Source organism: Gadus macrocephalus, chromosome 14 (genome assembly GCF_031168955.1).
Source record: "Gadus macrocephalus chromosome 14, ASM3116895v1".
Classification (NCBI taxonomy): Eukaryota; Metazoa; Chordata; class Actinopteri; order Gadiformes; family Gadidae; genus Gadus; species Gadus macrocephalus.
The window spans coordinates 15626397-15642874 of NC_082395.1; the positions used below are offsets into that span (position 1 = coordinate 15626397).

The window sequence follows — 16478 nt, forward strand, 5'->3', positions numbered from 1 at the left end:
GCCTTGAACACACCAATTGGGTTCTCCGAAGGAGTTTAGTCATATTGACCAATCACAGCTAGTGATCCCCACGTGGGGACACTCACTACGCGGCTCTGACTGGTCGGTGGAACATAACCTTATATGTGCGCCATTTTGGATCAGAGCTAACGTTCAACGATCTCATCCCGACAACTTGTTCAAAACAAAAGTAATATTTGTTTAGCTTATTACCAATGTTTTATGTGTCTTATATCAGAATGTAAGGATGTCCCATGGTGTGTGATTTCTATTAAATGTATAATACCGAATACAAATTTAGCAACAACTGTTTAAAGGACAATAATATGTTATTCAAAATATATGCTTGCATAACTTTTCGAAGAAATGGGCTGAGCTGGTATTTAAAATTCCTGTTTAAGATACATAAATTGTTAGAAAATGGATGCATTGAGTTTGATCATATGAAGGACATTTTTTGTGTCTTATACAAATCAATAACAAGAACACAATTAGAAGAAGGGCAAAAAACATTTAATCTGTCGTTGAATGTCTTTTGAACGAATTGATCAGCCTATTCCTAACGAGACCTCAAGCTTCCACAAGCTTTCATATCAGCAGCACTAGGTAAGCTACAACACGTCTGCGCCCGAGGACACCAGCCTATCACGTGTTGCTCACTATGCACGCCCCCACGTGGGGTTTTATTTCCTTTCACTGCCGTTTATCCAATGGCGGCGCAGCTGGCTCGCCATTGGTCAAAAGCTAGAAAAGCTGTCAGTCAGTATCCCATGATGTCAATTAAACCCACGTTGGCTTCGGCGCTGACAAATGCCTCTGCTACTCTCCCTCCTGCCGGCGAATAGTGCCTGGAATGGCTGCTTAATTAGCTTCGAATGGCTTTTCCTTCCAGCTCAAACAATCTGTCACTACCATGTGGTAAAAAGAGCCGTGCATGAAACAAAAGCAGGGGGAAAAAAGCTAGTAGAGGCTAAATATCAGTTTGATTTTCCCCTCCCCCACGAATAAATTTGTAATGCTGCAAAAACAAAGCTTTTACTTCCCTCAAACACTGGTTTGTTGGAGTCGTGTTTCTTCTCTCTTGTTATTAGAAGTAGGATATTTATTTGCGCTTTGTCCTGTTCTGCAAGGGTATTTCCCACAAGCAAGCCCTACAGTCGATAGATGGATAGATAGATAGATAGATAGATAGATAGATAGATAGATAGATAGATAGATAGATAGATAGATAAGTATAGATATATTTACTTTGTTCTTACAAAATGCATAATGGACTAGTAGGCTATAGGACTTGTTCATCAAAATGCCTCATGGGAGTTTTTTGTTGAGGATCCGCCATATTGAGAGGACTCAAGAGAGTTGTAGCATTGTAAATCCCGAAATCAATGTAAACATACCACAACCTAGGCTAATTGCAACTGTTTTTTCAAGTCTCAAATGAGAAACCCAGTAGCAGTTTCATAGACAACGTATTTCCAAAATAAATGACAAATTATTTCACGAAAATGACCAAATCATTAACAAAAATAAACATTAATACCAACACAATGACTACCATTCTAATGCCATAATGCTTCTCAAATGGAGGCGGTCATTGGTTATGAACTTCACATTCGCTATTAACCCCTATAAGTGATTCTGATGGAATAGAGCAGTGGGAAGCACTGTAGCCTAGTGCTTGGTCAACTGATATGTAAACAAAAAGAGTAACACATTGTGCTACATCCTACATGAAGGTCAGTGCGGAAAATAGAAATTCAACTGAAATGTCACAATGCTTATTCAAGCAAGTGTTCCCTTGATCACAGTTGTCTCGAAAGAGGATTCACAGCCTTGTATACATTTAACACGCAAAGAAGCCCTGGCAACAACTCTTGACTCTTACATTTGCTTTTGTTTTTAATAAAATGCAGATGACAGAAAGGTAGACAGATTTCCAAATATATTGCAACATTACAAATGGGTTAAATGTCATAGGCTACAACTATATCTAGTGAGCTGCAATCGGAAGCTGTTGCCTAGCAACATTTACTTCCCTATTTATGGGATATGGTTGGAAGGGATAGTAGCTATATGTGCAGCCAGTGTGTGTTTGTGTGTGTATACACGTATATAATGTATCCATATAATAAATATTCACACACGCACACGTACACGCACACGCACACACACACACACACACGCACACGCACACGCACACGCACACGCACACACACACACACACACACACACACACACACACACACACACATAGATATGACCACCTTACACATCTTATGCTTTTCTATTTTAGCAAAACAGTTTTGGGACATACTGCAAGAAATTCATAGCCAATGTAAATTGGTTTTCTTAGAGATGCAATTGGTCTTTACAATTGACACACTGGGTTAAAGTTACAATGTTCCACCAATCAAGACATAGAAAATCTTTACTTGTAAATTGCTATTTGTAAAATCTCCCCCACCCACTGCTATCATGGCATAGTAGCATCATTAATTATAAAGATTGTTGAATGCGTTCTGCATTTAGGTCAAGTAGTGGTTTAGCGATATTGACGCTGAGGTCTCTGGTATAGGCATGTGTAAGTCCAGTATATGGATCGGTCAGTGGTCTCTATAGGACCCTGCAAACACACAGCTACAGTAGATGAAATATGGCTTCCTCGTCTCACACTTGTTGGTGTTCTTTGATAGTGTCACTCACGCATGCGCACGCACACACACACACACACCGCAAGCAAACACACACAAACGACACACATTCTAACAGAAACCGAAAGCCAACACTTTTACTCCCACTCAATAGAGAAGTGGCCTAGATTAGGCAGGCGGGCGGGGAGGTGGTGGGATGGGGGGTCTTCCACCCTCTTAGACCTCTGCACTGTTTATTTACACTGGAACCCCAGACGCTGCGGAGCTCCGCACCCTAAGGCACTATGCAAACATTAAGGCTATTTGTGGAGGTGGTTTTAATTCTACCCAGCGCTACGATTGGCTGCTTTCTCCCCTCATCTCTGTATGGGCTTGGCCACTAGATTCCTGCAGCCCCCGCCCCCATCCCTCCCCCTTTGTAACCCCTTCCTCCAACACCACCGCCGACTCACACGGGCCTCAAAGTAAATATAACAGCTGTACATTTTCAATGGTTTTAGTGGCTGTTAAAGACTGAAATCCCATTGGTTCTGCCTCTGCGGTACCGCGTTCTCTGTGCAAAACCAATCTCCAGTACCAAGACCGCAGCGTCTGTGGCCAACCAACACTGCCTCCTTCCAGCTCTCCCTCGCTCGCTACAACGCCTTGATGCTTACCCAGATGGGGGAAGCCGTTATGCACGCTTATCAAGAGGTCTTCGCCGTAATAACAAGGAGAAGAAAGAGGCTCCGGTATACAAAGCTAACACACCTTGCAGCAGGTGTGAAGGTTATTAACCATGGTATGATGAGTCACTTCTTCGGAGTGTTAACTCGGTTGAGTGCGTTTTCTTGTTTCGTCGTCTCACCTTCTTGGGGCTCGTCTGATATTAGCATCCATCAGAGGTATTGGTTCATCCACCTATTTCGTTTTCAAACACCACGCTAGTGTAGTATAGTCAGTCGGGGCTTCTCTCCTAAGTGTAGCAGAAAATCAGGGTCTATATTCCCATGGTGGTCTGGCGCTTTTTTGTAGCTCACCCGCTGTCTTTGGATTATTGACATGCTTTTCGTCGGCGAGTTGAGGCCATGAAAGGGGACACATTCCTGTCCACAATGGGCCCAGTAAGTGGCGTGGGGAGCCCGCAGGCGTGGATGGGGTCCCTCGACGAAACCCTGCAGCTCGTCAGCCGTGATCAATACAAACAAGATGAAAGGCCTCTTATCAAAAGAAACAAATGCAGACATGGTACAAATTCTAATACGGCGGCCGTTGTTTCTGCTTTTATGACTGGAAGTGATAAAGCCGATAAAGTCCATCCATTTGTAATTTTTGTGTGTGTGAAGAGGCAAAGATAGTGGAACATAAAAGCAAATCATAGATTCCGAGACACTATGAATGTATCTTCAATTGTCGGAGTAAATACCAATCTCAACGCAATGTAGCATTTCACAGTTAAATTAAAACGGTTCGGTTATAATGTGGCTCGGTGTTTCATTTGATATTAATGAGTTTGAAACTGATCTGCCACCTGGTTTGGCCTGTGATGTCAACGGTGGCTCCCATTGTGAGTGAGTGCGAGGCAGCCCTGCCGCCGCGAGGCTCTTCAGAGAGCTGGTGTTATTTTTGGTGATTACAGTCCAAGTGGCGGCGGCTCTCCATCGCAGGTCAACAGAGTGACCCCCTTCCTGTTCTTCAGCTGGAGTGTGAAAGAGGAGCAGGGGTAGGAGGTGGGCCAGACTATAGTTGTGCCTCTTCCCATGTAAATGATAACGCAACAAGAGCAGTAATGACAATCACAGTTGGAAGCAGCTTGTCTACACAGTGGCGCTTGAGAACATACTATCTCTATATAATGAATGGTGAATCGGGGATATGCGTTTGTGATGCACACATGTACATCCCTGAACATCCCTAATGGCTCCTGGAGTGTAATGTATGTCCATGGGATATACAGAAGCCAGCGATCGTCACATTAAAATATGCATTATATGCAGTAATTTAGCAGATGCTTTAAATCCAATATGACTTACAAGCAAGGATGAAGGACATTCCAGTCCATACAATCAATATTGGAGTGGGCAAGCACATTATCGAAAAGACTGGACATAGTGTATGCTATATATATTCTATAGTTTACACTATAGGATCCAGAACATAAGGTTAGTAGATTGAAAGCATTGGGTTTTATTATTAGTGGTAGTTAAGGGCCTAATAGGAGAATATAAATTCTAATAAATAAATCGACTGAAAATGGTATCCAAAAACGATTTATTTCACGACAATGTGCAGAGGGAACCGCCCTTTGATGACTCAAACAGTAAAATGCAACAGCGTGCCGGCAGCCTAGTGTTAATTTCTTGAAGCAAAACAGTTCGCCAGCCCAACAGCTCCATTTTCCAGGCCAGCTGTCTACTAAGCCTGTTCAGAAGCCCCCGGTTTGCATGAACAAATGTTCTCTGTGATGAAGATAAGCAAATCATCTTGCAGTTCTGTCCTGACAGATTAACACGTTCCTTCCATACTAAATGTCACCGCAGCTCCGCGCTTAACAGCTTGGTTTGATCAATCTTGATTAAGAAGGAAAATGTGCCAAGCATCTACCAGAAAGGTCGGTAGGCAACGGCTAAGGGCCTGTGCTGGCTCAATACAACAAGGCTAGCGCTGCATTTAACCGAGCCCGCAACATCATGTTCTGGGATCTACATCTTAATGTGTTTTAGTTAGCTGAATGCTAGCAAGCGATTGGATTGTTAAATGACTCCCAATTCTGCCCAAAACCCCTCTGTTTTCAAGCAAGGTCTTTGTGGGTTTGTGAGTTTCACATACATAAAAGGGTTCCACATCAATGGAAGATGAGGAGACATGAGTGCAATGGGAAAGTTTGTGCTTGTTGTGTAGAGAAGGCAGGGTACTTTTCCTCAAATCCAAGACTAGGGCAAAGGTAGAATTCTCTCGATTGCCAGGAGAAGAATAAGAGCTTTGTTTTTTCCTGAGGGAATGCTTGCGGAGGTCCAAGGGCAAACATCTCTGGCTGTGCATCACATCACTATGAAAGCCACGACTCCCATCAGATCTCTATCGAGCTACCAAGCTACCGAGCCCCTAGCTCGGCTTATCCCGAGAATGATAGGGGAGATGGTAAGCATGGTTGAGGGATAATTGAGCCGTCATGCAGTGGGTGCTCCTCTCCAGTGGACCTTGGGAGAAAAGAGCAGGAAACTAAGTTGTTGCGATGAACCCTGGAGACCACCCTATATTCGAAAAGTCCATTTGTTTCCAACGGTTACATTTGCAGTTGGTTTCAGTGTGGTCCATCAACATAAATTGACATAGAGTTACAACAAGGTATGGTTTTAACCAGCATACCAGCCATCTTTCCTCATAAAACTCACACAAGGTTGTCTGTCCTCATACAATCAGTGTTTTACTTTGATATTCATTACAATCAGCCATATAGAATATGGATTATTTCAGGAAACAATCAACAGTATACAATAAGCTTAGTGTATGGAGATCGGGCACTTTGTACAAACACACATTCCAGGTTGAAATCTCAGTTGGCTTCAAAACAAAAGGAAACCTACCATCCAACACCTCATCCCCATCCAAACACGCTGTAGTGCGGGCTAGGGTGCAGCACCTGGGCTCTGTCATCGGGGCGGTGCTGTTAGACCACATGTAAAGAAGGTGGAAGAAAATAGGCTCAGGAGCAATACGTCCTGAGGCCATTTGGTTGGTACAAAATGTTAGTCCTCATGAAGTGATCCACCCAAGCAGCTGTCCTGTCAGAGCTGGAACAGTTCCAACAGGATCAACTCAACGTCCCCATGACTGCAGGCACTTGATGACCTGAAAGATTGCCGGTGCAAGGATCCTGTTCTGCAACTGCAACAAATTCAGCGTGCCTTTCTGATGTGCAGAACCTCGCCCCAGGTGTGTTGGCTAGAGATTGAGTGACTTGGTCTCGGATGGCCAGTTCATTCTGTGTTTTTATTTAGTTATTATCTGCCGGGAGGAGACTGAATATTTGGAACAAACAGACAGAGATTTGTAGTGGTTGAACAATATGGAATAAGATGGAACCACCGCAACCGGCATTTATTCTACCGGATCCACGTCAGGTACAGTGCTTGGTTGTAAAATGGTCACTTAGAAATCAAGTCTTTAATCACCAACCATTGCCATTACTTTATGTCATAATGAACCGGTACAGGCCCATTACTTAGTATCAATGGATGTGTCAAACAGGCCACTCTTTGGCTAAAGGATTTCTTTATAACCAGATAATAATCTGTAAATGTAGATTATAGGATTGAAATGGTATCCTATGTAAACTGAGTGCATATTGCACAGGTGTATTGTCAGTTGGGATCGGCTACATGAAGGGGAAGCCTTCTATTCAGAAGGACTGCTATTCTCTTTGGGTTGCTATGTTCAAACCAGCTATTTTAGGTTTTCAGTTTGTATGTGTTCCTGGTCTCATTAAATCTGTCAACGGTTGCAATAACACATATCAATTGTATTTATGCTGCTGAAGTTTGTTTCCAACTGAGCTGGCACAAACATCTGGGTCTGGCACACCACGGCCTGCACCCTATTATATGAAATAAAAGAAAACCAACACAGAGATGTACCCATATATCTCTGTGACGCACTAGCTCTAGATGTCAATGAATAACAAGCAGAGACCAAGTATCCATTCAATCAATTTAAATCACCTGTTTGTTTGGGCAACCCAAAGATCTTCATCTGTGTGCTATAAAATCTTCTTTCATCAAGTCAGCTATCAGAGAGCAGAAAATGGTTTCCAAGGGAACAAACCACCCCACACTAACCATGTAACCTAGATGGGGCTGTGACATCCGGGAGTAGAGTATGAGATCTTGTATTGCCTTGCACTCAAATATGCGCTCTGGTTTGGGTGCATGCTCCTGTGAACTATACTGTTTTATTTTCCCCTTCTTTTTTTTTCTGGGTGGGCGGGTTCACTCTTGTGGGATGAATGTGAGAGGTAAATCACCTGGGAGATTGCAGCCGGCCCATTGATTTCATGGGCCATCAGATAGCGTCTGGACTTGCTGAGCACATGCCCTTCAGCCCTGAGAGAAGGCTATCATTTAGCCAGATCAATAGCCGTTATTACCCCACTCCACCCATGGCAATAAATTCTGAACCCACCATATTGTCTCCAAGGAGCTGCGATGGGAAGCATCTCTGCAGTTTCCAGTGTAATTACAGTATTCTCATGTGAGATGGAACACCAGGGCACAACTTAACAAGCCCCAGCAAATCATCCCAAATGCTCTCCATGCGCCATGATGGAGCTATTGCGAGGGAGTTAGCTGAACTCCCCGTTAGCTAACTGTGGACCATCCTTGCAGTCTAAAAAGGTAGGTTAATACTGTATATGTTTGCCAAGTGCATCACATGAATATCCTATGTCAGATTCATGTCAAATTATTCTAATGATGACGATTTTTGACGAAGTGTTAAAAAATCATATGGGACTGCATTTTTTTGGAGTGCAGTCTCCTTATGAAGCCGAATGTGAAACTGTAGGCAGTGGTAAAGACAAAACATCATATCTAGGATACATTCACACTGGAAAACGTTTTAATCTCATACAATCTGGTGCTTAGTATCACATACACACACACACGCACGCACGCACGCAAACACACACGCAAGCACGAGCACACACACACACACACACACACACACACACACACACACACACAAACACACAGGTGGAACTTTTATTCTTACCACACCTCTAAGGGTATTTCACCTCTATCTTTCTACCTATACATACATGTACAAGTCTTGTGCTAATATCTCCAAGCTGTCCACCAAAGAGTAATTCTGTTGTCAATGTTTTCCACCCCCCTTCTCCCGCTCTCTCTCCTTCTTCTCTGTCTCTCTGTGTTTCTCAGTCCCTCACCTCCACCATGTTGAGTGCTATTATGTTTCCTCTCACTCGCAGCTTTGCAGTGCCCCACTTATCACTGGGCTGGCAAGTAGCCCAATGTCCATCACTTTCCTCTTATTTTCGCTCTCTCTCTCTCTCTCTCTCTCTCTCTCTCTCTCTCTCTCTCTCTCTCTCTCTCTCTCTCTCTCTCTCTCTCTCTCTCTCTCTCTCTCTCTCTCTCTCTCTCTCTCTCTCTCTCTCTCTCTCTCTCTCTCTCTCTCTCTCTCTCTCTCTCTCTCTCTCTCTCTCTCTCTCTCTCTCTCTCTATACAGCGTCCTCTCAGCTCAAGCACCCAGCTCCTTCTGTTATGAGGTGGTAGCTCACTTAAAATGCTCAACAGCATGGGCTTAATAGGGGACAGAGGAGTGTGTGTGTGTGTGTGTGTCTGTGTCTGTGTCTGTGTCTGTGTGTGTGTGCGCGTGTGTGTGTGTTTGGGAGTACGTGTGTGTGTATGTGTGTGAGTGTGTCTGTGCATGTGGGTGCATGCATGTGTGTGAGTGTGTCTGTGTTTGTGTGTGTTTTAGTGTGTGTGTGTGTGTGTATAGCAGCACCTGAGTCAGTCATGGCTCTCAAATTGTCATCAATCACTATCTGTCACGTGACACACCGACACCGCTAAAGCCTTATGTCGATTAATCACCGCATAATTAACTTTCTGTGTGAGGATTTGTATGAGTGTGACTTTAAGTTTGTTTGTGGGGAGGGGTTGTTTGTGTGTATGTGTGTTTGTTTTTGTGTGAGCTTGTATCTTTATGAAAAAACAATTATGTGCGTACACCAAACTGTAGGTGCACTGCGTTGTGTGCATAACCAGATTCAGACATGACTAGCATCTGAGCGCCCGCCCCCACCCCCCTGGAGCAGTAAGGCCCGTCAAAGTGAGCGCTTAGAATCCTGGCGGTGTGATCTGAGCCCCGAGATGTCTGTTGACAAGGGGGCATACGTGAGGTAAGGTGAGTCAGGCCACTGGGACTCGACGATGGCGGGCGGGGGGTGGGTGGGTGGGGGTTGAGCCCTTGGTTTGCTTTTAACACCATGGCATCCAAAAGTTGATAACTCTGTCCAGGGCCAGGGGGGGGCGGCCCTGCCCCCTGCGAGGGGGACACTGAGGTCTTAATCCTAGGGATCCTGGTGAGGGTCTGGCCTTGGTAGTTATAAATGGGACAGGGGGTGTCGACCCTCTGTGAGGGCAACAACATAGACACACTGCTGTTATGTTGTTCACTGCAGCCAATATTTAAAATGGGGGATATTTGCATGCTGCGGGTGTGGATTAATTTCAAGAATCCTGCAGCTACAATTAATTCACGAGAGTTACCGTTTCACTTTATCGCAATGTCACATCTCGGATGTTTTCAATGTTTGCAATGCCAGCCGTTGTCTGTAATTGTAAATAATGAAAGTAAAAAATATAAAATGAAAAAAACTCAAATGAAAAAACAACTTTGGATCTCTCTTATCAAGGAAATGTTAATAGAAATCGCCAGGCTGATGGAAAATTACGAGTTTCATTAATAATAGAATTGAAAAGAATTGATAATAGATTGAAAGTTTTTGAAAATGTGATGTTTTATCGTTTTGTTTGTCGGGATCACACCCGTGTTTTGAGTTAAAAGGTTAAACAACCTGAGATGTTTTGGCTTTAAAGTAGCAGTGTGTAGAACTAAATGGCATTAATAATAATAATAATACATTTTATTTAGAGGCGCCTTTCAAGACACCCAAGGTCACCTTACAGAGCATATCAAGACAGAATAACACTCAAAAGAAAGGGGGGGACCTCACTAACCACCACCGATATGTAGCACCCACTTGGGTGATGCACGGCAACCAATCGGCGCCAGAACGCTCACTACACACCATTAAGCAGACTTGGCATGAATGTAGTATAACATTTATATAAGTATATTTATATTTATTTATAAGTATAATTTGATTAGTGTATAATCCCATGGAAATAAGAATTGTTGTTTTTTCGTGGGGGGGAGTTGGGGGTTATTCAGTTGGTTGCAAGTTGCAACCACTCTAGATGCCACAAAATCCTACACATTTCAAAAACACTTCAAATAAATTCAATAATACAGTTCGACGTATTCAACCACTCTTCAAAGCCTTTCACATGTGAAGAAATTGATCATGAACATTGAACAAGGCCACATCGGGTTAGGGTTGTGGTGGGGACTGCACCTCAATATGAAACAAAAAAACACATATATGCAAGACTATAACTCTGTTTTTAAATCATTCATGCAGATAATGCATTTAGTTCCTTGCCCTTTTTTTCTTTTTTCTTTTAAAGGCAATACTATGTTAATAAGAGAATAGAATCAGGCGGCCCATGGGACACTTGACACGCAGGAAGAACGAGTGTGTGTCTTTAATGAAGAGATGACTGCTAATGGTGGAGCCTCTTTGCTGGTTTTACTGCCGGCAATGTTGTGTCAGAAGCCATGGTGCTTCATAATGCACAGGACCCAGAGGCGTTCATCATACGGCATGCGGTTCGACAGCCATGCCTCGCAGAGCAAGGAGACAACTTGTCTACAAATAATAGTTTTGGTAAAAACTATGATGTATCAGTGCAACAGTAATGATTTAGAACAAAGTTAATTAAAACAACGAGCAGCCCTTATTATAATTTGTCAGAATTATGATATTACAATTGTTGGACCAATCATGAGACAGTTATAGGTTCAACTTTTGTCAACTGAGCCATTTCGGGCTGCACATTGTAGAACATTCTAATAACCCTGATAAATGACCAAACTACCAGGATTACACAAGCTTTAATTTTTCACCTTACCACTTGTATGCCTCTGTGAAGAGTATAACCTTATTTACCTCTAAGAGTTTTAGAGGTATAACCAGCATAACCTTCGGATGCTAAGAGATGAACATCCACTAGCGAAAGATATGCTGCCCAATAGAGTAAGAATATTCAGTAAGTTGTGCACAATATGTTTCTGGCATCTAACAAGCCATAAATAATTCACGATAAGGTCATACCTCCGGGGAACTATTTGGGGTGTCAATTATATCACCGCTGCTGTGTTCTTCTCTCCCACATAGCGGACATTCTCGGTTGACACTTTGCTTTCCCGCGCTGCGATGGGTTGCGGCTAAAGTGAATATGCAAAGGAGGTGTTTCTCTGCGTTCACGAGCTACGGAGCTGTCGAGTGGTGGTGGCGGAGGCTGTCGCCAGAGGGGCCTCGCTGAGATCACAATTAAGCCGTCAGTGGCGATAGTCAAGGACACCCTCTTCAGACCGTTCCCTCATTCATTGGGATCTTTGGGAGTGAACCTGGTGCTCCTTGGCAGCCAGGTTCAAGTGGTTGTCAGTGGACGACAGACGTCCTCTTCAGGGGGATTAAACTACCCTGAGAAGAGGAGGAGGAAGAGGAGGTGGAGGAGGAGAAGATGAAGAAGTGGAGGAGGTGGCGGATAAGAAGGAGAGTAGGAGTAGAAAGAGGAGGAGGATGACAGAAGGATGTGTTGAACAGGAGAAGAGGACCAGGAGGAGGTTGGTAAAAAAGGAGGTAACATTAGCAAACCGGATTGTATGTGCTTTGGTATTGCTTTGTATGCACACACACACACACACACACACTTCCAAAAACACTACAGGAAAAGGTGTGAAAATGTCATTACCTTTGTTCGAACTAAGGAAATTATTTAAATGTGTCTGTTGAAAGGCAGGTTGTAAAAGCATCTAAAGATGCAGACTATTAAAGATGATCAAATAAACCCAGTTAAACATTGAATGAATGTTTTGAGTTGCAGAGGTTGTTCAAAAAGAGTGTTTATGAGAAAATATTGTTTAACTTTACATGTTGCTGCAGAGCTTAATGTGGCCTTATACTTGAAAAAGATTGCTGTAACCGATGAACTGGTGAACACAGAAGGTGAACTTCATTGAATTGTATCCCTGTGCCCAGGTCTCAGCAGGCGTAGATTGGATCCCCAGGGGCAAGAGACTTCCAACAAGAAGACAAAAGTTATTCAGGAAATTAATATGAATTATGAACATTTGCTGAGAATAAACATAAACCTTGCCACACAATTGACATGAAATGTGTGTCATTATTAGACATGGACTGAGATGAATAAAAAAGTATAATTAAAAATATGTTTCTCCGATCACCAGAACCAACTCCTATCGATGTTGGTATTTCCCATGTTACTCCTCTTGGACCTAAAGTCTACTTTATAAAGTACTCACAAGAGAACAAACTGTTTGCGCAAAATATGCCTCTCCTGATACATCACCCTGCTACCTATAACACAAAACACAAAGGCTACCTGTCTCTGGAGGCAGCGCCGGAGAACTTCTCTAAATGTAAATTCCACGACCTTGCAGAAAGAAAGGTACATGAATCCTCTTCTTGTCGCCTCCTTTCTTCCTCACCCCCTCACAGAGAGACAAGCCAACACCCTTATGAGGCGCGAGCATGAAACCTCCCAAACCGTCTGACTGAGACATGTCGAAAATACACTTGTGTTTTCTCAATCACTTAAGAACAGCGACTTCTGTCAGCACCAACACAGAGGACCGGAGGGACACAGAGCAGTGGTTAGGGGAAAGAGTTAGTAGTAGAAGCAACATCATCATAAATCAGGGTGGTCCAACAGACTTGCTTTCGATTTGCCGTCTTTACATAGCAAAAGAAAAATATGCACATCTACAGCACCGTACACATAGTCATGTACTGCAATCTATGTCTCTAGGGCTGGGCCCATCAAGTGCCGATCGCTCATTTACCAACAAAGAAGTAAGGTTGAAGAGTGGCGTGCTGATTGCACTGCTGTCGCGTAGGGCACTGAACAAGCAGCTCCCACCACTGATTATGTAGCTTGGCATATCTGTTTGCAGAACAGTAGGGAGAGAAATATCTTGCTGTAATCACTTCTAAGAATGATTGGGGAAAACAAGTGAAAGTACATAAATAAACAAAACCACGGAAATGTTTGCTTCGCAATTTTTTGGCCAACTTTGTCATATTTTGTTATAGAATTCTATAATGATCTACTTTTGCCGCATGCATTCTCTAACTGTAACGTACATCGTTCACACTCCAAATATAAAGGTTGAAACAATGATGTCCAGAAGACATTTAGATTAGGGTTGGACACACCTCCATGCAAGAGAAAAAGTACACCAATCATTCAGAGAACCTTGGTTCCCTGCCAACAAATACAGCACAATAATTATTGACCATCTGTGCTCCACATTTTGAACAAAGGTTGGAAAAACCAAGGGTAAAGAAGTTTGTTTCCCTCTCTTCTCCTGTGCCTTGAACCGCCAACACTTAAAAGACTAGATGATGTGCAGGCAGGCAATCTGGATACTTTTCACAAGATAGCTTGATTAAAACCAGCAGCTGAGAAGGCAAACACGTAAAGGGAGTCCTGACTTTCTCAATTCACTGCAGTGCTCCTTCCTGACCCAGAGGAGCAAAGCAGGGGGCTGCATGATGCTTGGACAAGTACTTGATTACCTTCACAGCTGACTGACAAAATGCCAAAAAAGGAAATGATGTAATGAGAGTTTACTCTTTGCGGTTGAGTAAATCGTTACTCTGAAGCTGGCCCAAAGTCACTCTGACTGGAATGGTGCAAATAAACTTGAATCTCAAAAAACATGTAATTCATATGGGCCAGCACGATGGAGCTAAGTGCAGTTCATAGGCAACTTATAAGACAAAACAAGGATTCTAGGCCACATAGGCAACAATATCAGTATGACAAAAGGGCCTAAAACATAAGCACTCCCCGATGAATTAGCAAAGTGTGGATTGTTCACTTGAATCAGTTGTCCTTAGCCTGAGCTACAATTTAGCCTCAGCGGAGAGTCACTTAGCACCGTTGCCATGGCGCGGCTGCACTGTTCCCCTGGCTGAAATCTTCATGAGACCGCCGCAGGCGTCAGCATCAAAGCAACACCCCTATCTGGTGGTGGACGCAGGATGAAGAAAAGAAAGACGACAACACAAGTAGGAGGAACGAAGCATCACATTTAAATATTTCAGCAGACAATGAACTACAGTGATAACATGGGGCATCACCTGCAGTCTCCTTTGGTTTTGCATCTTGTGTGTCGAAGAAGTATATTAATGGTTTATGCATGCACTGAATATCCTGGATGCTTAGGGAAAGCACAGGGGCAATAAAGTACAAAGTACTTTCACCGGAAGAGCAGAACCGTGCAGAACCAAAGCCAATGTTTAAGAATTTTCTTTGGGATTTTCAGTGCATCACACTTCCCTTTATTTGAATCCTAACATTTCAAGGAAATTGGAAATTCCATCATTTTGTGAAACCAAGTCGAAGAAAACTCTTGCATAGGTATGGGAAGATGTGAATAAAGGAATTTAGACATAGAGTTTCTCTGTTGAGGGGGAAGTACAGAAATAGCATCTACCAATTTTGATACATGGCATGATGAAAACGACTTGTTACGTAGTACTACTTATAGCTGGAGGTCGCTTTGAACATAAACCATTGCTAAATTACTCGAAATTAGTATAAATGTAATAATAATAACAATAATAGGGCCATTTACTATGATGGAAAATAACCTGAATTCAAAGGTTTTATAAGCCAAATGTATAGATAATGGGATGTTCAATGTCATTTTGTAATAAGTTGGCCTTTACAGAGTAAAGTGTGGCAATGCATGCATAATTCTAATGTGCTTCAAAGTTTGTGGTGCCTTTTGATGGCCACCATTTAGGAAACCAATAGCTTTAATCTAAAAACATATTCAGCCTATCACAGCGTATCATATCAAGTCTTTCAAAAAGCCATATTGAGTTGCTGCATAAATGGCAATATGAAATGACACGTTACATTAACAAAATGAACCATGCTGTAGAGAATTTCCTGGGACATTGATTCCGAAATAGATTTGGCTGTACGAGCTGTCTGCCTGTGGGTTACTGTAGGGTTGGAGGTCCTCATCTCTTGCATGAACAAGTACATTTCCTGCTTGTTGTCAAGCAGGAAAAAAACCTCCAGATATGGAAGCGGTGCACTGTTTACCTTAGAGGGAATCCACAGAACGAGGCCGTCCAATTACCCCGATGTTATTGGATCAGACGGAGGCTGACTCGCCTCGGTTTGTTTTGCTTCGACGCTCACGCTCACCCTTGCTCTGTCTCTCTCTCTGTCTGTCTTCCTCTATCTGTGTCTCACTCTTTCGCTTTCTCCTTGCACCAGAGTGCATCCACAGCACTTTCTTCGTGACGAGTGTGGCCTGTTCTGTTGCTCGCTCTCTCTCTCTCTCCCTTTCTCTCTCTTTCTTCTGGCGATCGTTCGTCCGTCAGTTGTCCAGGTCAGAGAGCACCGTGACAGTGATTCAACAGCTCTACACGCACTGTCAAGATAGACCACTGCCCCGGGGGAGGACACACACACACACACACACACACACACACACACACACACACACACACACACACACACTTGAATGCGGATACACATACAGTAATCTTGCCACAAAAACATGCACAACAAAAAACCCACGCACACAGATCTGACAAATTCACTTCCCATCCCACACACACAAATGATGGATGGATGACACACAATTGTACAGACCAAGTCATACATGCATGCATTCAGCCATATTTACACACACAATCGCACACCCATGCATGACTTTCAGGCCAAGACCACACACACAGACACACACACACACAGCTAAATCCAATGTCCCAGGCCTGTCAGCCGCAGGTCAGTCAATCTGACAGTGTTCCATAAGACAACAGGTCCTGAGAGACCAGTGAGGCTTCTCTCTCTCTCTCTCTCTCTCTCTCTCTCTCTCTCTCTCTCGCTCTCTCTCTCGCTCTCTCTCTCGCTCTCTCTATCTCTCTCCCTC

General features: G+C 43.3%; 1 long non-coding RNA gene across 1 annotated transcript; it reads right to left on the reverse strand.

Moving 5' to 3' along the window:
* Positions 1-4898: 4898 nt before the first annotated feature.
* LOC132472231 (uncharacterized) lies at positions 4899-15834 on the reverse strand. The gene is made up of 3 exons (XR_009529040.1): positions 15641-15834; positions 6218-6297; positions 4899-5830 (listed from the first exon to the last, which is right to left on the reverse strand). It is a non-coding gene; the product is annotated as an uncharacterized LOC132472231 (long non-coding RNA).
* Positions 15835-16478: the final 644 nt, after the last annotated feature.